The sequence below is a fragment of the Theropithecus gelada genome, chromosome 7b, assembly GCF_003255815.1.
Source record: "Theropithecus gelada isolate Dixy chromosome 7b, Tgel_1.0, whole genome shotgun sequence".
NCBI lineage: Eukaryota > Metazoa > Chordata > Mammalia > Primates > Cercopithecidae > Theropithecus > Theropithecus gelada.
In genome coordinates, this window is record NC_037675.1 from 16,051,478 (window position 1) to 16,072,112 (window position 20,635).

The following is a 20,635-nucleotide window of genomic DNA, read 5'->3' on the forward strand; positions in this document are numbered from 1 at the left end:
TGATTAGCTTTATTTAGTTTCTTGGCCTGGCCAGGAATGAATGAATGAATGAATGAATAAATAAATAAATAAATAAATAGCAACCAAAAATTCCTCTAACTTGGATCTCAGAGTTGGAATTCCCTTGCACCTGGCACCAAAATGCACTATGATTTATAAATGTGGTGAAGTAGGAAAAAAAATGCTATCTTGAATTGCTAACAATATTAGAGAGAAGTCTGGTGCTGTAAATACAACACATCAGACATTTCCAATTCTACCTCCAAAAAGGGATATGTGAACTGTTCAGATCACTCTTTGCTAGTTCATGTTGAAGCCATCTTTCACATTTCAAGTCCTGGTCAGTAGCCTTGGCCAATTATTGCAAGTCATGCTTACCTGGAAACAAGCCTTGGAATTAAAACCTGATATTGGTCCATATTTTGGTATATTTGCACAACTACTTTTCATAATGAAGCAGCATATTTTCTTGATGTGTCTTTTTACCTGTGATGAGTGTTAAATGGTTCCTTTCATATCTAACTTCATTATTCAGGACTTACAAAAATTATATAATAATATTTATCTCTACTTAGCATTTTTTTTTTTTTTTTTTGAGACGGAGTCTCGCTCTGTCACCCAGGCTGGAGTGCAGTGGCCGGATCTCAGCTCACTGCAAGCTCCGCCTCCCGGGTTCACGCCATTCTCCTGCCTCAGCCTCCCGAGTAGCTGGGACTACAGGCGCCTGCCACCTCGCCCGGCTAAGTTTTTGTATTTTTAGTAGAGACGGGGTTTCACTGTGTTAGCCAGGATGGTCTCGATCTCCTGACCTCGTGATCCGCCCGTCTCGGCCTCCCAAAGTGCTGGGATTACAGGCTTGAGCCACCGCGCCCGGCCGTAGCATTCTTCTATATTAGCCATCGCTTTCCATTAATAGATAGTACCTGGGAAGTCATTTTTATAGGTAATATGTTACTAACTTTTATTATAGGATACATTCTTTTATCTGTAAACAAACAAAAGAAATAAGAAAACCCAAATGGCTCTATACCCTGATATCTATCTATCTACATATCTATCTATCTATGAATTGTCTTGACCTAAATTATTAGATTAGGCTAGGATATTTTTGTTTGTGATGACATAATATTATAATATTATTTACTTAAGATATTGGCTATGGGATTATTTTTCATGTCTGAATGTATTCCTTATACAATGGCATAAAGAATGTGTTTCCCCTGTTGGACTGGACTCAATCATAGCATAATGCAGAAAAACAACCAAAGAAAATATGACTGATTCTTTAGAAGGTAAAAGCCTAGAAGTCAACTGAATAGTTCTCTGGAGAGCAAAATAAAAAAAATTAAAATCTATGAGAAGCATAAAGTATATGAATAATAGAATAGATTTATATACATTAAATCTATATATCATAAATGTTTCAACAGAAAGGCTATATTTAACTCTGGATCAATTTTTTTTTACAAATATCACAGTTTACTTAGTTAACAAGGGAGCTGTTTAAGTTGTCACAAGCTAAATTGCCTATGATGATAATGGCTGTATGAAACATCTATAGGTCTGTATGGCATATATGCATATTCAAATTTATTGAAAAATTATTTGTGGTAACATATATAGCTATGTTCTTTTGATTACATAGGTGTTAGATAACGTCTCTTAAACAAGATTCTCTGAATGAGTAATCCTTGTCATTATGTACACTAACTTCGTCTATAAAATATTTGGCCATGGCTACTCTATGGTAGAAGAGTGTCAGGGAAAAGTTGCAGTAAAGATAAGAGAGACCCTAGAGGTCATCACTTGAACTTTTCCTTTTACAGATGAGAAACTCAAGACCCAACCACATATTGGAATAAAGAGGGTCTAAAGATTTAATTTAAATTGTGGAAATTTATAAATGTGATTTTCAATAGTGAAAAACAAATGTCTGATAAGACACGACTCATGAAGCAACAAATCTGCAACAAGATCAAATGCTGATTTTAAAATTTCAATTGAATTTGATCTGCTTAAGTCATAGAACTGTGACTCTTTCAGAGAAATGATGACTTTACGGTAATTTCTCTCCATTTCAGGGCGACTAGAAGACTTTTCGTTTTGTTTTGTCAAAACCACTACCAGACTCAAGAGGCAAACTGGAAATAGATAAAACAGAAATAGAGCAATAATACAGTTGTGTGTGTTGTGCGTGTGTGTGTGTGTGTGTATCCCCATAACATAAAATTATATCTGAAACTTTTTGTGATATTACAAAGATTCAGATTACATTCTAAAATATTCTATTGTCTTTGTCCTCCACCTCGTGTCTCAAGGTATAATATACAAACTAATTCAAATTTAAAAGCAGAGGCCGTATGGTATAGCGGAATGGCCCTGGATTCTAATCCCAAAACCAGGGCTTGAGTTTTAGCTCAGCTTTAATATGCAAGGCTCTCAATGTCCACCAGTCTCAGTTTTTTCCGCTGTAAAGTGAAGATAAAAATATCTGTTTTGCTTACCTTCCTTGGGCCATTGGAGTGTCTCCAATGACATAATGTATGTGAAAGTGATGAGGAACTGTTTGCATTCTACAGAAATGTTAGGGCTTATGAAAATTGCTAGGAGATTGGTCTGATGAGAGGGCTTTGGGTCCATGCAAACAACATGAAATTGTGGCCAGGATGCAGAAGGCAGTCCCTTTTCCTCAGCCATGGGAAGCAGCTGCTCACACTCTCCAGTTTGGAATGCACAGGCTTAGGAAGCAAGATTTTAACAGACTGTTTGGCACTGAGTAGAATTCTCCCAAAGACCTGGCAGGGGAATTAGTTTAAGTAATAGTACGTCAACTACTCATCAAGACAAATACTAATTGAAGTTTCACACAAATTAGGTTTTGCCTGTGTAATGGTAGGAAGACAACAAGTGTGTCTTTTGAATTTAATTTACAGGTCTGCTGTGCCTTTCAGAAGTACAAAGATCATGCCTCCTCTTTTCTGAGTCCGTGCACTTGTCCACAGACCTGAAACTCTCCTCCAACCCTTAAGGCATTTTGCTCTGGTAGGACCCTATTAAAAGCAAAAAAAAAAAAAAAAAAAATCACAAAACCACTCAAATGTCGTTCCAAGTCATAATCAAATCAAATTCAAAGTGTTACATTCCAGTGTCACATTTGATGTTAATTTTTATTTTGTGAGATAGCACCTTGCTATGCTGTCCAGGCTGACCTACTTCTGGGCTGTAACAATCCGCCTGTCTCACCCTCCTGAGTTTCTGGAACACAATGATACCCTTGTTTAGGTGTGTTATTTCATATTTTTATTCATTCCTAGTCATCTTTAAATCCCTCAGGACCTCCCCTCAGCACTTAGTAGGCACATAAAATGAATTAAATAAAACTACAAGTAACTAAATTCATTTTTTTACATAGTAAATATTCAGTGCCCTTAATGTATCAGGCACAGGATGAGTTCAGGAAGAACCCATCTTACATTTAATAATTGTATTAGTTGTGTAAAGACTGAGATTCAAATGTACCTTCAATGTAATATTTCAGTTCACCTTTTGCAAAACTTCAGCTTCTTGTGGAAAAGTAATTTTCAAGAACAGCTAGTGTATTGCAAAAAAAAGAGGAAGGCGGGATGTTACAATTCTGGACTTGCTATTACAAAACCTGAGAATATAGCGTGGTAACCTAGCTCAGCAGGGAAACACCTGTTCTGTCACCTAGAAGGAAAACATAACTCTTTTAACTCACAATCCATATACATTCCTGGGGAGAAGAAGGAGGGGGAAGGCTTGGCTCACAGTGATCAAATGGAGCCTATTGAATACCTCCACCATTTAGTAACTGTTTTTGTCTAGGCACTTATTGTTAAATAGAATTTTAAGACCCTAAATAGGTGGATGATATGTGTGGTAATGTTTTTGTGAGAGGAAGTATCAATGTTATTTATAAAATCAGCTGAGTGCCTTAGAGGTTTGACCATGTATACTTCATGCTAAAAAAGTTTAATTTGGAAAGGAAATTTCTTGTACCTACCAGTGAATTATGCAATTTGTCTAAATAAAAGCATCTTATGAATATTTGGTTCAGCAATTTAGAGTTAGCATTGAAAAGGTTCCATGAGAATTTGCCAGGAACCTATAAATAAACATTAAACACGAGATGTCTTATGTAACCACAATCCTCAGGGCAGATTCCTTTTAAATATAAGTGCACAGCTGGAGTTCAACCGATACCACATCTTAAGAGGGTTTTGCCATAACTTGTAAGTTTAAAAAATTAACTACTTACTTTTATAAATCTTTCTTCTAATAGATATATTTCTGAGTACAATCCATAGACTAGTTAAAAGTTTCAGATTTAGACAGGAAAATGACTTAGGAAGAGAGCTCACAGATTCAAAACAATTCCGTGCTTTTGTATACTTCTTTATATGTTTCAAAGTAATTTCCTATGCATTATCAGAAGCCAGTTTTCACAATGAACCTTCAAGCCAGGAGTTTCCACGAGAAGTTTAGGCTTTGCAAAGGATGAGCTGGAAAGTTACACAGAGAGTACATTTGAATCTCAGTCTTTACGCAATCAATACACTTATTCCATGTAAGGTGGGTTCTTCCTGAATTCATCCCGTGTCTGATACATTAAGAGCACTCAATATTTACATTTTTATTCCCAGATAATAAACCTACAGAAGTAAATGGAAGATACTTGTTTCAGATCAGATACAGTCTTTTGGCTTTAAAATTACTGCTTTCTTAAAATACCATAGTGCTAAGCTATGCCCATGTGAACAGAGGTTTGGATTAAAAAGATCTTTCTCCTTAACAGCTCTGATATTCTGGCACTCCCTTTTAATTCTGATAATTCAAACACGACTAGTATTCTCAATTTGGGGTTTAGTTTTTCTTTTTGTGGAAGCAGATCAGCTTGACTTGTGAGGCTTTAAAAATTGTTATTAGTATTTGTAATATTTACTAGAAAGACATCATCACTAGCAGTGTCAGGAAGTAGAGGATGTGCTCATCCTGACTCTGCCGCTAAATCCACAACACAGACACAGTTCTCAGCACTTAATGGTGAATAGTCAATAAACTATTCTGAAAGAAAGGATGAGAGACTGAATACTGTATATGGTCATAATTCAGTGTGGAAAGGACAGTCCTCTGAGCCATCGAGTTTGCTCCTTCAAATCTTGAAGCTTTTCTTTCCTGCTTATTTACAACATTGGCACTGATTCAGGATGGTTTATCAATAAATAATTTGCATTTATCTTCTTTGTCTACAGTTGGCTTACTGTGTAAATCTCTCCCCACTTGATGTTTTACTTTTGAGTGGTGATAATTCATTCTAATCAGGCTTCTGATTCTTCTAATGTTTTACAGCTACCCACATATGTGGAAAAAGACACAAGGTACTTTAGTGGACTGAACTATCCCTGATTAGTTTCCCAGGTCACATTCAAAGAAGCACGTTACTTTTATTAGCCATATCCTAGTTTTCTCACACTGAAATGTGAATTGCAAAAAGTGAAACACTAGGAAGGAATATTATCATCGTTTTATTCTTTAGGAGTCAATGCTGCTGCTTTAAAGCAGTGCACTATTTGAAGCACCATTTTGTCATTATGAGCTTATATGTTACTTGGCTTCCTTTTAAAGATGCATTTTTAATAAATCTATTGCTTTGATTTGTATTTCTGTTAATAACAAGATGTAATCCATTTTTCTAAGGATAATGCTAAAGTATCCTTGATATCACCCCCGATCCACCTCTCCTCAACCAGCGATCACCACTGTTCCCTCAAGAGAAGAAACCACTGTCACCAATGGAGTCTGTGTACCCTTCAAGCCTTTTTCTATTGATATGTATACCATAGAAATGAACTGAAAGAAATATATATTATTGTTTTGTGCCTGGGTTTTATCTTTAACTTTTCTTTTAGCTTAAAAATGACTTGGTGATTTTGTCTATGATAGTGCCTATGGTGCAACCTCCTTCGTAACATTTAATGGCATGAACATGCCATCTGTGGCATATAACATACTGCTACTGATACACATTGATCTTGATATAAGTTCTTCTCACTATTACCAATAATGCTGCAAGGAATGCTCATGGACATCATCTTTAAGGCTGTCAAATTTAGCAAATAAACATATTGCATAGGACTTATTATAATATAAAATTACTATTTATCTGAAATTTATATTTAATTGGCACTCCATTCTTTATCTAGAGAACCTACTCTTTATGCAGATGAATGAGTGTATTATACAATATATAGAGAGGAATTGAATGGCTAGGAAGAAGAGACTGGGTACTTTTTCCTTAATTTTAAAAATTCTGCCTTTTGTCTGCCTAAATTGTAACACCAATGTAAACTTTGTTATACTTTTCCAAGCCTCAAGAGTTGAATGCTAATTAAATTTATTTTAATTGGATTTTAGTGATATATATTACTAATATTATATATAACATATACATATCAAAAAAGTATGCATATTTTAAGTGCACAATTTGATTACAGTTCACAAACTAAACACACCTGTCTAACCAACAAGCAGATGAAAAACGGGACTCTTGCCAAAATCCCACATGATTTCCTATTTCAGTCACTAACAACCATCCACTCCCAACCCCATCACACACACACACCAAAAGGGCAACCAGTATTTTGACTTTCTAACAGATTAGATGACTTTGATGGTTTTGTTCTTTGCGTACATGGAATCATAGCATATGTAATCTTATGTATCTGTCTTTTTTCTGTTCAACATTTTGTTCGTGAGAGTCATCGATATGCATAGTTTTCAATAATTCCTTTAATCATTTCTGTGTAGTATTCATCTAACTTTGTTTGATCTTTCTGTTTTTGTAAAAAAAACAAACAAAATTCTGTAACTTTTCTTAAGTACTACTTTTGTCCCTTTCCACAAGCCTGTGTCAGGTAATGTTCTCATTTTTTTTTTCTAAATCAATTCTAAATTGTATTTAAATGTGTCTTTAATCCATTAATTCTTTAGAATTGAATTGTTTAAGTATTTGTTCTAGATCATCCTTTTTTCTTTTTGTCAGTAGATATCTAATTTTTATTGGTGGATTTTTCCTTTCATCCATTCAAAATATTACTCCTGTACCCTTTTGAAATCTTGAATTCTAGTTTTTTCAGAGGCAAATATCACTAATCGTTTTATGCCATTTTGCTTTCTTTGTATATGTTTTCTTTCCCCTTACACTGTTCAGATGTATAAAGAATAGTTGTTTGGTGTATATCTGGATTTTGTTTTATTACTCAATTTCTGTTTCTACACAGGTGAATTTAGCTCATTCACTCAAATAAAAAACACTCATTAGGAAATATTTTATTTACATTTTAGCAACCACTCAGAAAGTTAAGAAACAAATATATTTTACACAAATTTTATAGTTAATCTAGACAATTTTTTCCATCAATCAAGACTGTCAGCCCAATAATTATATATACTGAATTCATAGTTCTACTCACTGTACCCTATTGCTGCTCTCTGTCTTTTCATTCTAGATTATTACGGCTTTCCCAAAAATCAACATTTGTTTATACTTAGACTTCTTCAATATTCAATGCTTCAAAATTGTATCTTCTTTGAGCTCCATTTAACATCTTATTGATTATATCTTCCAGTACTTCTTTCAGGCAGGGTCTATAGACACATTGCTTATGAATGCCCACATCCCTGGTATTATTTTATTTTACTATGCACTCATATTTGATAAATATTTTGGCAGGATGTGAAATAATAAGTTTCAAATTAGGTTTATTAAGGACTCTGATAATATTTATCCATTCTTTTCTTGCATTTAGTGATTTAATTGCTGATTAAAGTCTAATGTCAAAAGAATTCTTTTTCACTTTGAGATACTTTGTTTTACATTTGTATGTTTGTTTTTCTGAATCTTTTATTTTATTTATCTTCTCCTCCTTCTTGATTGGTGTTCTAAAATTGCACCTAAATGTTTTTAGGTCCATGAATATTTTTGTTTGTTTAGAATAAAATTGTTTTTTCATTCTGCTTGATACTTAATGTCCCTTCTCAAACTTGGGATTCATGTATTATTTCTGTTCTGGATAAACTTTTCTATCATTATTTTACCATTCCCTTACTTTAATTTTCTCTAGATTCCCTTTCTCCAATTCCTATGAGATACATGTCAGAAATAGGAACTGTCCCCCATAACTCTTGTCTTTTGTATTTTGCATCTTTTTAAAAGTTTTGCTTGCTGCTTCTTAGAATTAGTTAAGCTCCATCTTGTAACTATACATTAATCCTGAAATTAATTGCTCTTTGTATCAATATTTACATTTTAATCTCTAAAATCTACTGTGGTGCTTTTTTTTTTTTTTTTTTTTTTTTTTTTTGAGACGGAGTTTCGTTCTTGTTGTCTAGGCTGGAGTGCAATGGCACCATCTTGACTCACTGCAACCTCTGCCTCTCGGGTTCCAGTGATTCTCTTGCCTCAGCCTCCCGAGTAGCTGGTAGCTGGGATTACACACATGACCCACCACGCCCAGCTTATTTTGTATTTTTAGTAGAGATGGGGTTTCTCCATATTGGTCAAGCTGGTTTCGAACTCCCAACCTGAGGTGATCAGCTCGCCTTAGCCTCCCAAAGTGCTGGGATTACAGGTGTGAGCCACCACGCCCAGCCTATTGTTGTGCTTTTATAGGTACCAGTATCATCTCCTATGTCTTGATGCATTAGTACTCTAAGAGTTATTTCCTCTGCTTTCTACAACTCTGCTCTTTTAATTGCCGTTTCTACCAGTTGTCAATCTCCTTCTCTTTCCTGCATTTGTGATTTAAAACAAGACAAAACAAAACAAATCTTTGATCTTCTGTTTTATCCTTTCCCCCCGTTTTTGAAGGGGATGTGTAAGCAGCAGACCTTGCTGCACTATTTCATTCCAAATTAATGATTCTCATTCTATGATAACTCTATCACTGTTTGATGATCCTATAGTTTCAAAAACTAAGACCTAGTATGTAAAATATCCACATTTGAATGATTATCCTATCCACTAAATAGATTCTATATTTTCACTTTTCAAAAATAATGTTAAAGATGTTCTTCCTTATCTGTAACCGTCATTTTTCTTGCTGCAATTTAAAGTCTTTTATTCTTACTGGGATTGTATACGAACAGTCTTCCCATTTTCTAATTAGAAGTCCTTTGACAGAGCTGGGCGCGGTGGCTCATGCCTGTAATCCCAGTACTTTGGGAGGCCGAGATAGGTGGATCACCTGAGGTCAGGAGTTCGAGACCAGCCTGACCAACATGTTGAAACACTGTCTCTACTAAATATATAACAATCAGCCAGGTGTGGTGGCAGGCACCTATAATCCCAGCTACTTGGGAGGCTGAGACAGGAGAATGGCTTGAACACAGGAGACAGAGGTTGCAGTGGGCTGAGATCACACCATTGCACTTCAGCCTTGGCAACAAGAGTGAAACTCTGTCAAAAAAAATAAAGAAAGAAAGAGAAAGAAGGAAGGAAGGGAGGGAGGAAGGGAAGAAAGAAAGAAAGAAAGAAAGAAAGAAAGAAAGAAAGAAAGAAAGAAAGAAAGAAAGAAAGAAAGAAAGAAAGAAGGGAAGGAAGGAAGGAAGGAAGGAAGGAAGGAAGGAAGGAGAAAGAAAGGAAAAAGAAAGAAAGAAAGAGAGAGAGAGAGAGAAAGAAAGAAAGAAAGAAAGAAAGAAAGAAAGAAAGAAAGAAAAGAAAGAAAGGAAAAAGAAAGGAAAAAGAAAGAAAGAAAGTGAGAGAAAGAAAGAAAGAAAAGAAAGAAAGAGAGAGAAAGAAAGAAAGAAGGAAAGAAAGAAAGAAAGAAAGAAAGAAAGAAAGAAAGAAAGAAAGAAAGAAAGAAAGAAAGAAAGAAAGAAAGATCCTTGACAATGATGTTTTGCGATATGTCTCCTGAAGCTCTTGGTAAAGATAGGTATTCCCAGACTGATCTCCCAGTGATTTTCATATGAGTAGTCCAGAGAGAATATGTTTATTAACAGGTGTTCCAGGCAAATCTTGTAATCTGGCAAAGATGGAGTAAGCAACACCTCTAGAAAAAGGATAAAAATCCACAGAACCCAAAGTCTCCCTCTGGGAGGGGGCGGACAATTGTCTCTGGTTCATGATGAGATTAAATTGAAGTTTCATCTCAGGTAAAATTCTAGACCCTTGTTAGGAAAACACTCAAACATCTGCCGAATGTAATATTTTAATCTGTAATTGTTGACATCGATTGTGCTTCGTGGCATTTGTGATTCAAAATCATTTTTCTGACGCTTGACAGAGGAGGTGCCCTACTAAACTACTTCCACCTGCTAAGATACGTTGCATTTTGAGCAGGGTTAACTGAGGTGCACCATTTGGAAATAGTTTGCCAAAAAAAAAAAAAAATGCCTCAATTCTCTTGGGGAGGCAGCCTGTGTGCCTTCTGGTTTCTGAGTGCATCAAGGCTTAAAAACTTGAGCTCTGCATCAATCAACTAGGAATTAAGAAAGAAGACTGGAAAACAGTTTTAATAATCCAAACAATTTTTGAATGTTGAAGAGTTTTGTTGTCATTTGTTATTACCAGCACACTAGTCCTGGTATGGAATCTTGTGACATACTGTGCAGTATTCTGTCATTCGCAGAGACTGATTGCTTTGACTTCATAGCAAGAAATAATAGCTCATTTTGGCAAAAGCTGATAAAGATGGTACAATAAATGGCTTGAGTCAATGTCCTTGGATCCACCTGAGGCAGAAAGTTTGCTCCCCATAGCTTATTGTTATCAAGATGGGAGGTAGACAAATGTCAAACAGTTTGAAGGTTTAATTTATTTAAAGCAAGAGTCAAAACTTGATATATTCTATACAGGTTATTTATTTATTCATTTATGTATCTGCAGGAGGGGGATGGGCAGGAAAGTGGTAGAGAAGATATGCAAATTCCCTGGATATGCATGCTGGCAATGGAAATATTGTGATTATGCCATGTTGTGTGCAGCACATTTATTTATTTAGCATTAATTAAATTAAATTTCTAAGTGATTGAATATGGGTAACTATCTGTTAACTTTGGCTTATGTAATATTTTCCACATTTTCTTTGTTTTATTGAAACAAAGAAAAAAGGGAGTAGTTATAAGCGAAGAGAAAATGCTACTTTTAAATAGAAAAGCATGTTTGATTAAAACTAACTTTAGTTTGCATACAAGTTTGTTCTCTTCCCAATGACATTATATTTATAACCTCTGCTTATGCAGATCAGACCTGAAAACTGCAGAATGGTCCTTCAGATAACTCTGAGGCCCTGAACATAGAATTTCAGAAACAAAACTGTTGAACATTATGCACACACACACACACATACATAGTCTATGTTGCTGATAAATGAAAGATTATTAATTATATCATTATATTGATAATAATTTTAATAAATTTTAAGTTAAACATGTTGATAGTGAAATATTACTGAGTACAGTAAGAAATGTGAGTATTAGCTAAGAAACAATTTTAAAAATTCAGATGTAATCATTGGTATCATGCCGATACACTTCCTAACGGTGTATTTCTTATGCATGTTTCCGTTTGTTAAAATTATCTTCTTATAAATATTAGAAAACTCAACACTAGCTGGCAATTACCTAGGTACCTCCACTCCAAGAGTAATAATGGTTGATTCAGAACACAGAAAGCATAACCAAAATCTAGCGTTGTCTCCTGTCTCACCGGCTTCCTTAGGAAAGTCTGAATTTTCACATCCCTTCCTGGATGAGCCAACATGGCCACTCACTCCAAAAGGCTTCCCATATTTAGGATAACTTTACAGTGTCAAAACCTCTATTCGTATCTAAGTAATGTTTAGAGAAGAGTTCTTTTGGAGTTGGAAAGAAAAAACAGATACAAATTCTGCTCATGAGTAAGACGTGTCTTCTCTCACTTCACTCTTCCTTATTTCTGATATTCAATGAGACCAAGAGCCGCAATCATCTCAATTAATTGGTTTTTAAATTTTAGTTGTCACATTAAGGTACTCATTGGCAGGAGGAATCTTGTATTTATGGTGGCATTTATTCCTCATCTTCTTTCAACAGTAGTTATAATAAACTGATAATGATGGTGATGATAAAGAACAATTAATCATTTTTAAGTAGTTTTAAGTAGTTTTTTTTCTCTGCCTGTAAAAGCAGGAGAACACTGAGCCTTCCAGAAATTGAGGGCTCTGGAACTCTGAAATTAAACCTCATGTGCATTAGTTTTTGAATCACAAATGGGGATGAAATAGTCTGGCCAGGGCTGTGGTGGAGACTGAAACAATAACATAGTAAATATGTAAGTGCACTTGCACCAAGTGCCATACAAATTTTTGAAAGCACTTTGAGTGACACTCAGACCACATATACTAATCTTAAATATAAAGCTTTTTTTAAAAAATATAATAGGTAGACACTTTTCAATATGAAACATTTAAGTCATTAAGTTTCTACAAAACTCCATTGAAATTCATTGCAAATGACAAAACATATTTCCACTGGGAACCCTGGCTTGCTGCTGGTCTTTCTGGAATCATGACAAAGGACTCAATCACGATGTAAGTTTATGTTGCCTTTCTAGAGCACAGAACAATTTGGTGTGATTGGAAGAATGCCAAGACAGAAGTCATAAGCCAGAGCCACCTGTATGATTGAATTGATGAATGATTGATCCACGTCTCTGAATAATGGGAGTGCGATACTATTGGATCACTTACATCTTGTCTTCTGTTAGGGTTTTATTATTGTGTACAAGCACCAAATTTGGTCAAGATCAGAGGAAATTTTTAAAGACCGAAAAGGCAGATGGGACATATTGATCATTGGCTCATTTCAACAAAGAGAATCTAAGTTTGGAAAATAAAAAATAAATTTAAAAATTATAGCACTTACCATTTGGAAATTTATATCATTGTGGCCAAGACCAAGAAGTCAAAGTACTTTGCCCAAGAAACAAATTTACACCTGAATAATTGACCAGAATTAAGCATCTAATGCAAATAAAAATCATGCCATTAAAGGAGCAATTACCTGAGCTCTTTTGTCAATCGTAGCTTATTATAACTTTCTCAATCGAATAATTTACAGGGAGGTGTTGAATTTCATTCAGCATTCAGGCTTATTGTTATGCCCATTTCTAATCAAATATGCTTGAACTAAAGCCACCAGATGATTCTTCATAAACAACAATGAAATCTTAAAATTAAACTTTGAGGGAAATTGTGATTACAATATCCTTCACCCCTATTTAATTGCAAGCAGAGTGGTACATTTTTAAAACCTTTCTCATGCTCATTCTTACCATTGCTATTAACATTATTCCTCTTAGGAACCATTATTAAGCACTCACGGAGTGCTTTGCACCTTTCTAAGCACTGTATCTCATTTAATCTTCACGATAGCATTCAGTAGAAGATGGTATTACTAGCCTCCTTCCATAGTGCAGGAAACTGACAACTAGGGAGTTTAGATAACACCCCAAACCGCAGAGTCGTTAAACTGCTCCAGCAGAAGTCAAATCTAGTCTTGATTTACATCAGACTTGGGTTTATATTTCCAAGTTTTGAAAGTGGAAAGGAAACAATTTAAGCTTCACTATATACCAACAATTTTGCTTCCAGTATCATTTTTAGGATAAAAATTATGTAATGCTAAGTAAAGTTTAGAGAAAGAAAACGAATTATCAATAACTCATCAAACAGTAGAAAAATTGTTTTTACCTTTGTGTAAGCTCTAAGTCTTTATTAATGTACATGTAAGTTTATATAATTATAATGCCTATACTATCTACATATTTTGCTTTCTCCTTAGTGTTACATCATAAACACTTGTGTGGCAACATAGTTGTTATAATAGTTATTTTTAAAAGATAAATTTTATTAAAGAATTCATGGAAACGTTCGTTTTTTGGTGGACATTTGATAACAAATATAGGTTTAATATAAAATATACAGAAATTGGCCGGGCGCGGCGGCTCAAGCCTGTAGTCCCAGCATTTTGGGAGGCCGAGACGGGCGAATCACGAGGTCAGGAGATCGAGACCATCCTGGCTAACCCGGTGAAACCCCATCTCTACTGAAAAATACAAAAAACTAGCGGGGCGAGGTGGCGGGCGCCTGTAGTCCCAGCTACTCGGAAGGCTGAGGCAGGAGAATGGCGTAAACCTGGGAGGCGGCACTTGCAGTGAGCTGAGATCCGGCCACTGCACCCCAGCCTGGGTGACAGAGTGAGACTCCGTCTCAAAAAAAAAAAACCAAAAAAAAAAACAAAACCACAGAGATATATATATATATATATAATTGAGTTTATTTTCACAGGTTAATGTGTAAAAGCTCTGTGAATTATTTTAATCCATAATCTTATATTATTTTCATAAAATAATGGGTAAGAAAAATCAATTTAAGAACCATCACAGTAATTTTTTTATACTTGATTTATAAGGGTTTCTAAAACTTGCATTTTAAGTTAATTTTTAAAAACAGGATAATAGCCTCCAACCAATGGGAAAATATAGTTATTTGATAGATAATTCATGGTTTATTTGGATGAGAGGTTAGTAAGAGAGGCCAACAACTTAGAAAGTACCAAAATTCAAAAACTTATACACTTCATTGTGATAAAAGTGAACTTACTTGTGTATACAAAAGTGAGAGGCACTGGGTGGGAGAATTTTACTCATGAATATTATCAGCATTTGCTAAAGTGTAAGAATGTTTTTATAAACTTTCTTGAGGTATAATTTGCATATGGTAAGATATACCCATTCTGAACATGTAATTCAATTTTTGATAAACATATACTTTTGTATAGTTACCATGCAATCAAGATATATAATGTTTCCATTATCCTAAAACTTTCTCTTTTCCCCAACGTACTGAAGCCTGGCTAACACTGGTCTAGTGCCTGACTCTAAGAATTAGGTTTTCTTTTTATTGCAGTATCACATAATTGTAATCATAGTCTGTACTTGTAATGTGTCGACTAAACTGTGCCAAGGGGTGCCCAGATTAAATATTATTAAGGGCTGAGTCCATAAGGTTGTTTTGGGATGAGATCAGTATTTGAATCAGTGGACTCAATAAAGGAGATTGCTTTCTCTTGGGTAGATGGGCATCCTTCAATAGTTTGAGTACCTGAATAGGACAAAAAGGCATAGGAAGGAAGAAAGCACTCATTTTGCTGTCTGCCTGCCTGTTTGAGTTAGGACATAACTCTTTTACAATTCCTTGGACCAAGATTTTACACAATGGGCACCTGTGGTTCTCAGGACTTTGGATTCAGACTAGAATTACACCACTGGCATTTCTGGGTCACCAGCTTGCAGACTGAAAATAATGGCACTTCTACCCAAGTACTAACCAGGCCAAACCCTGCTTAGCTTCCAAGATCAGACAAGATCTGGCGCATTCAGGGTGATTTGACCGTAGACAATGATGCGTCTTAACCTCCATAATAACATGAACCAATTGTTTATTATAAAATTATTCGTATTATATATGTATGTCCTATTGGTTTCATTTATCTGGAGAATCGTGACTAATATGGCACTCTTCTGTATCCAGGCTTTTTTTTTTTTTCTCAGTATATTTGAGTTTCCCCCATGATGTTGTATATATTAATCATTTTTTCTTTTTATTACTAAATAATACTCTATTTTATGAATGTACATATATTCACCTATTGATAGACACTTTGGTTGCTTTCAGTACTGCAGTACTATGAATAAGGCTGCTGTGAATATTGACATTCAAGTCTTCATGAAGTTGCACATGTTTTTTTCTCTTGTGTAAATAGCAAGGAGTGAAATTGCTGTACCACATAATACATTCATGTTGAACTTTACAAAAACACTACCAAATTGTTTTCTAAAGTGGGTTTAGCATTTTACATATCCATGAGAAATGCGTAAGAGTTTTAGCCGCCCCACATCCTCACCAATGCTTAATAATGTCTGTCTTTTTAATTTTAGCCATTTAAGTATGTATGCAATGGTATCTCATTATGGTTTTACTTTGCATTACTCTGGTGTTTAACAATAATGAGCATCTTTCCATGTCTTTATTAGCAGTTAATATATCTTCTTTTATATAGTGTCTGTTCAATGTTTTGCCAATTTTTATTGGATTTTCTGTATTTGTATTATTTAGTTGTAGGTGTTACATATTCTGGAAATACATATCTCATATATATTTTTTTCGTCCAGTCTATGGCTCACATTTTTATTTCTTTAATATATATTTCAAAGAGCAGGTATTTTTAATTTGAAAGAAGTGTAATATCTTTTTGTCTTTTATAGTTTATATTTATTCATGTCTTATGAATCATTTGCCAATCCCAAGATCTTAAATGTTTTTTTCCTAAGTTTTTAAAAACATTTTATATTTTAGTATTTACTTTAGGTCCAAGACTCATTTAGCAGTCATTTTTTAAATATGATGTAAAGAAAGGATCAAAGTTAAATTATCTTTCATATGGCTATCCAGTTGTTCTAGTACCATTTGTTTAAAAAGACTATGCTTTCCCCCATTGAATTACCCTCGGTTTCTTTATGCCGTTACCATGCCTTAGAAGATTGCTTGGTAAATAGTAGCTGTATGACATATATTGATTGATGCAACAAATGAAGCTCAATAGATGAATTAATTTATGTATACTTAAAATGGTAAGATCTAGATGTTCACTCAGCCCCATTGGTCTGAGGAATTAAGGTAAGCAATTTCATTATTGTCCCCTAAATCCATTTGATTAATACCTTCCAGCCATTGAGTGGCAGGACCTTATTGCTGAAGAAATTTCCAAGGAAGGGGAGGAAGATATGTGTGCCACTGCCTATGGTTCTACTTACCCTCTGTTCTAGCTGATGTCATATGCTTATAGTGCCATGAATTGCTCATAAATACCCTAGGAGTGCCGGCCTTCCCTTAACCTTTGATATTCCCAGTCCATCTATGTTTACCTCTGCTCTTCCCTGGTCACCTTTGTTATGCCTGTCCATAGATAACATGATCCTATATCTAGAAGATCCCATAGTCTCAGCTAAAAAGCTCCTTCAGCTGATAAACAACTTCAGCAAAGTCTCAGGGTACAAAGATTAATGTACAAAAATTGCTAGCATTTCTATATACCAACAATGGTCAAGCTGAGAGCCAAATCAGGAAGGCAGTCCCATTCATAATTGCCATGAACAGAATAAAATACCTAGGAATACAGCTAACCATGAAGGCAAAAAAATCTCTACAAGGAGAACTAAAAAACTCTGCTCAAAGAAATAAGAGATAAAACAACAAATGGAAAAACATTACATATTATAGATAGGAAGAATCAATATTGTTAAAATGCCCATACTGTCCAAAGCAATTCACAGATTCAATGCTATTTCTATCAAACTACCAATGACCATCCTTCACAGAACTAAAAAAAAAAAAAACTATTTAAAAATTCATATGAAATCAAAAAAGAGCCTGAATAGCTAAGGCAATCCTAAGCAAAAAGAATAAAGCTGGAGGCATCATGCTCCCTGACTTCAGACTATACTACAGGGCTACAGTAACCAAAACTATATGGTACTAGTAAAAAACAAACAAACAAAAAAACAAAACAAAAACAACAATAACAAAACCAGACACATAGACCACTGGAACAGAATAGAGAGCCCAGACATAAGGTCATACACCTACAACTACCTGATCTTCAACAAAGTTGATAAAATCAAGCCTTTATTCAATAAATGATGCTGGGAAAACTAGCTAGCCATATAAAGAAGATTATAACTGGAACCCTTCCTTATACCATATACAAAAATCAACTCAAGGTGGATTAAAGACTTAAATCTAAAATCCAAAACTATAAAAACCCTGTAAAACAACCTAGGCAATACGATTCAGGACATAGGAACAGGCAAAGATTTCATGACCAAGACGCCAAAAACAATTGCAACAAAAGCAAAAATGGACAGACAGGTTCTAATTAAACTGAAGAGTTACTGCACAGCAAAAGAAACTATCAACAGAGTAAACAAGAAACCTACAGAATGGGAGAAAATGTTTACAAGCTATCCATCTGACAAAGGTCTAATATCCAGCATCTATAAGGAACTTAAATTTGCAAGAAAACAAAAAACATTAAAAAGTGAGCAAAAGGTATAGATACTTTTCAAAAGACCTTTCTTGGTATTTAATGTAAACCTTTATAACTACAAATGTCCCTCTTACACTGTTTTTGCTATACCCCATAAGTTTTGGTGTGTTGTGTTTTCATTTTCATTAATCTACCAGTATTTTCTAATTTCCTTATTATTTCTTTTTTGATCCATTGCTTGCTTAAGAGTGTGCTATTCAATTTCCACATTTTGTGAATCTTCCACCTTTACTTCCAATTTTATGTTATTAATTTTAAACTTTATCCCATTGTGGTTGGAGAAGATATTTAGTATATATTTATCTTTTAATTCTGTTGAGACTTAATTTGTAACCATATATATGGTCTATCCTGGAGAATGCCCTGTGTGTCCTTGAGAAGAAGGTGTGTACACTTGGTGTTGAGTAGAATATTCTGTATATATTTGCTAGATCTAATTGGTATATTGTTACTCCGTAAGTCCCCAACCCCTAGGCCATGACCTAGTACTGGTCCCTGGCCTGTTAGGAACTGGGCTGCACAGCAGGAGAATAGCAGCCAGTGAGCAAGCGAAGCTTCATCTGTATTTACAGCCATTCCTTATCACTTTCATTATTGCCTGAGCTCCGCCTGCTGTCAGATCAGTGGTAGCATGAGATTCTCATAGGAGTGCAAACCCTATTTTGAACCCTATTTTGAACCGTGCATGCAAGGGATCTAGGTTGTATGCTCCTTATGAAAATTTAATGCCTGATGATCTATCATTGTTTCCCATCACTCCTAGATGGGACCATCTAGCTGCAGAAAAACAAGCTCAGGGTTGCCACTGATTCTACATTATGATGAGTTGTATAACTATTTCATTATATATCACTATGTAATGATAATAGAAATAAAGTGCACAATAAATGTAATGCACTTGAATCATGCCAAAACCATCCCCACTGCCCACCAGTCCATAGAAAAATTGTCTTTCATGAAACCAGTCCTTCATTCCAAAAAGGTTGGGAACCACTGCTCCATTCATTACTTATTCTCTGTCTGGATATAATACCCATTATTAACAATGGAGTATTAAAGTTTCCAATTATTATTGTAGAACTTCCCATTTTTCTCCTCAGTTCTGTCATTTTTTGCATGGTATATTTTGGTGGTCTGTCATTAGTCGTGTAAACATTTGTAACTCTTATAGTTTCTTGTTGTATTGAAACTTTATTAATAGTGTATATAAGTGCTTTCTTTGTCTCTTGTAATCTATTTTTGATTTAATGTCCATTTTGTCAGATATTAGCATAGCCACCCATGCTCCCTTTCAGCTATAATTACCATGCAATCTTTTTTCACCCTTTTACTTTAAATCTATTTGTGTCTTCAGATCCAAAATGAGTCTCTTGTAAGCAGAATATACTGAACCACACTTTTTAGAACTGTTCTGTCAATCTCTTTTAATTAAAAATTTAAATATATTTGCATTAAAAGTAAGTATTGATGTAGAGTGATTTACTTCGTCATTTTCCTATTTGTTTCCTGTGTCTTAAGGTTTCTTTGACCCTTATTTCCTGAATTAGACTTCTTTTGTTTAGTTAATATTTTTAGTGAAACTCTCAATTTTATTTATTTCCTTTTGTATAAATGCAATAGCTGTTTTCTTTTTCATTACCATAATAACATTTAATATCCTAAAATTAAAATACTCTAATTTGAACTTATATCAGCTTAATGTCAATAACATAGGAAAATTCAGCTCCTTTATTGCTTTTTTCCAACCCCTTTTGGTTGTTGTTGTCACAAATTACATTCTTATAAAATCTGTGTCCCCAAACATAAACTAACAATATTTGACATATATAATATTATTCTCATAAATTATATAACACACAAAATGTAGAGTTTCAAACCAAATTAAACATAAAATGAGTGTTTACACTAATATTTGTAATGTATAAGTTTCTAAATCATGTAAAAATCAAAAAGTACAATTAAAAACCATTTTTACAAAAATACTAGCTTTTATAATTGCCTATGTATTTGCCATATGGCTTAGAGTTACTGTATTTTGTGTTTGTCATTTCATCCTGCAGGACTCCCTTGCATGTTTTTTGCAGGGTAGATTTAGTGGGAACAAACTTCTTCAGCTTCTATTTATCTGAGAATATCCTAATTTCTCACTTTTGAAAGACAGTTTTGCTTTATATTGGATTCTTGGTTGATAGTCTTCATTTTTCCTTTCAGAGCTTTGAATATATTGACTCATTGACTCTAACTTTCAAAGTTTCCAGTGAGAAATCTGCTGATATTCTTGAGGATCATTTATATGTAAAGATTCACTTCACTCTGGCTGCTTGGAAGATTTGTTCTCTGTCCTTTGTTTTTAACAGTTTGATTATGATATGTCTCAGGTTGTGTTCATCTCACTTATTGCTCATTGAACTTCCTGGATGTTGATAAAATAGTCCCCTCTTATTCATGGAGGATACATTCAAAG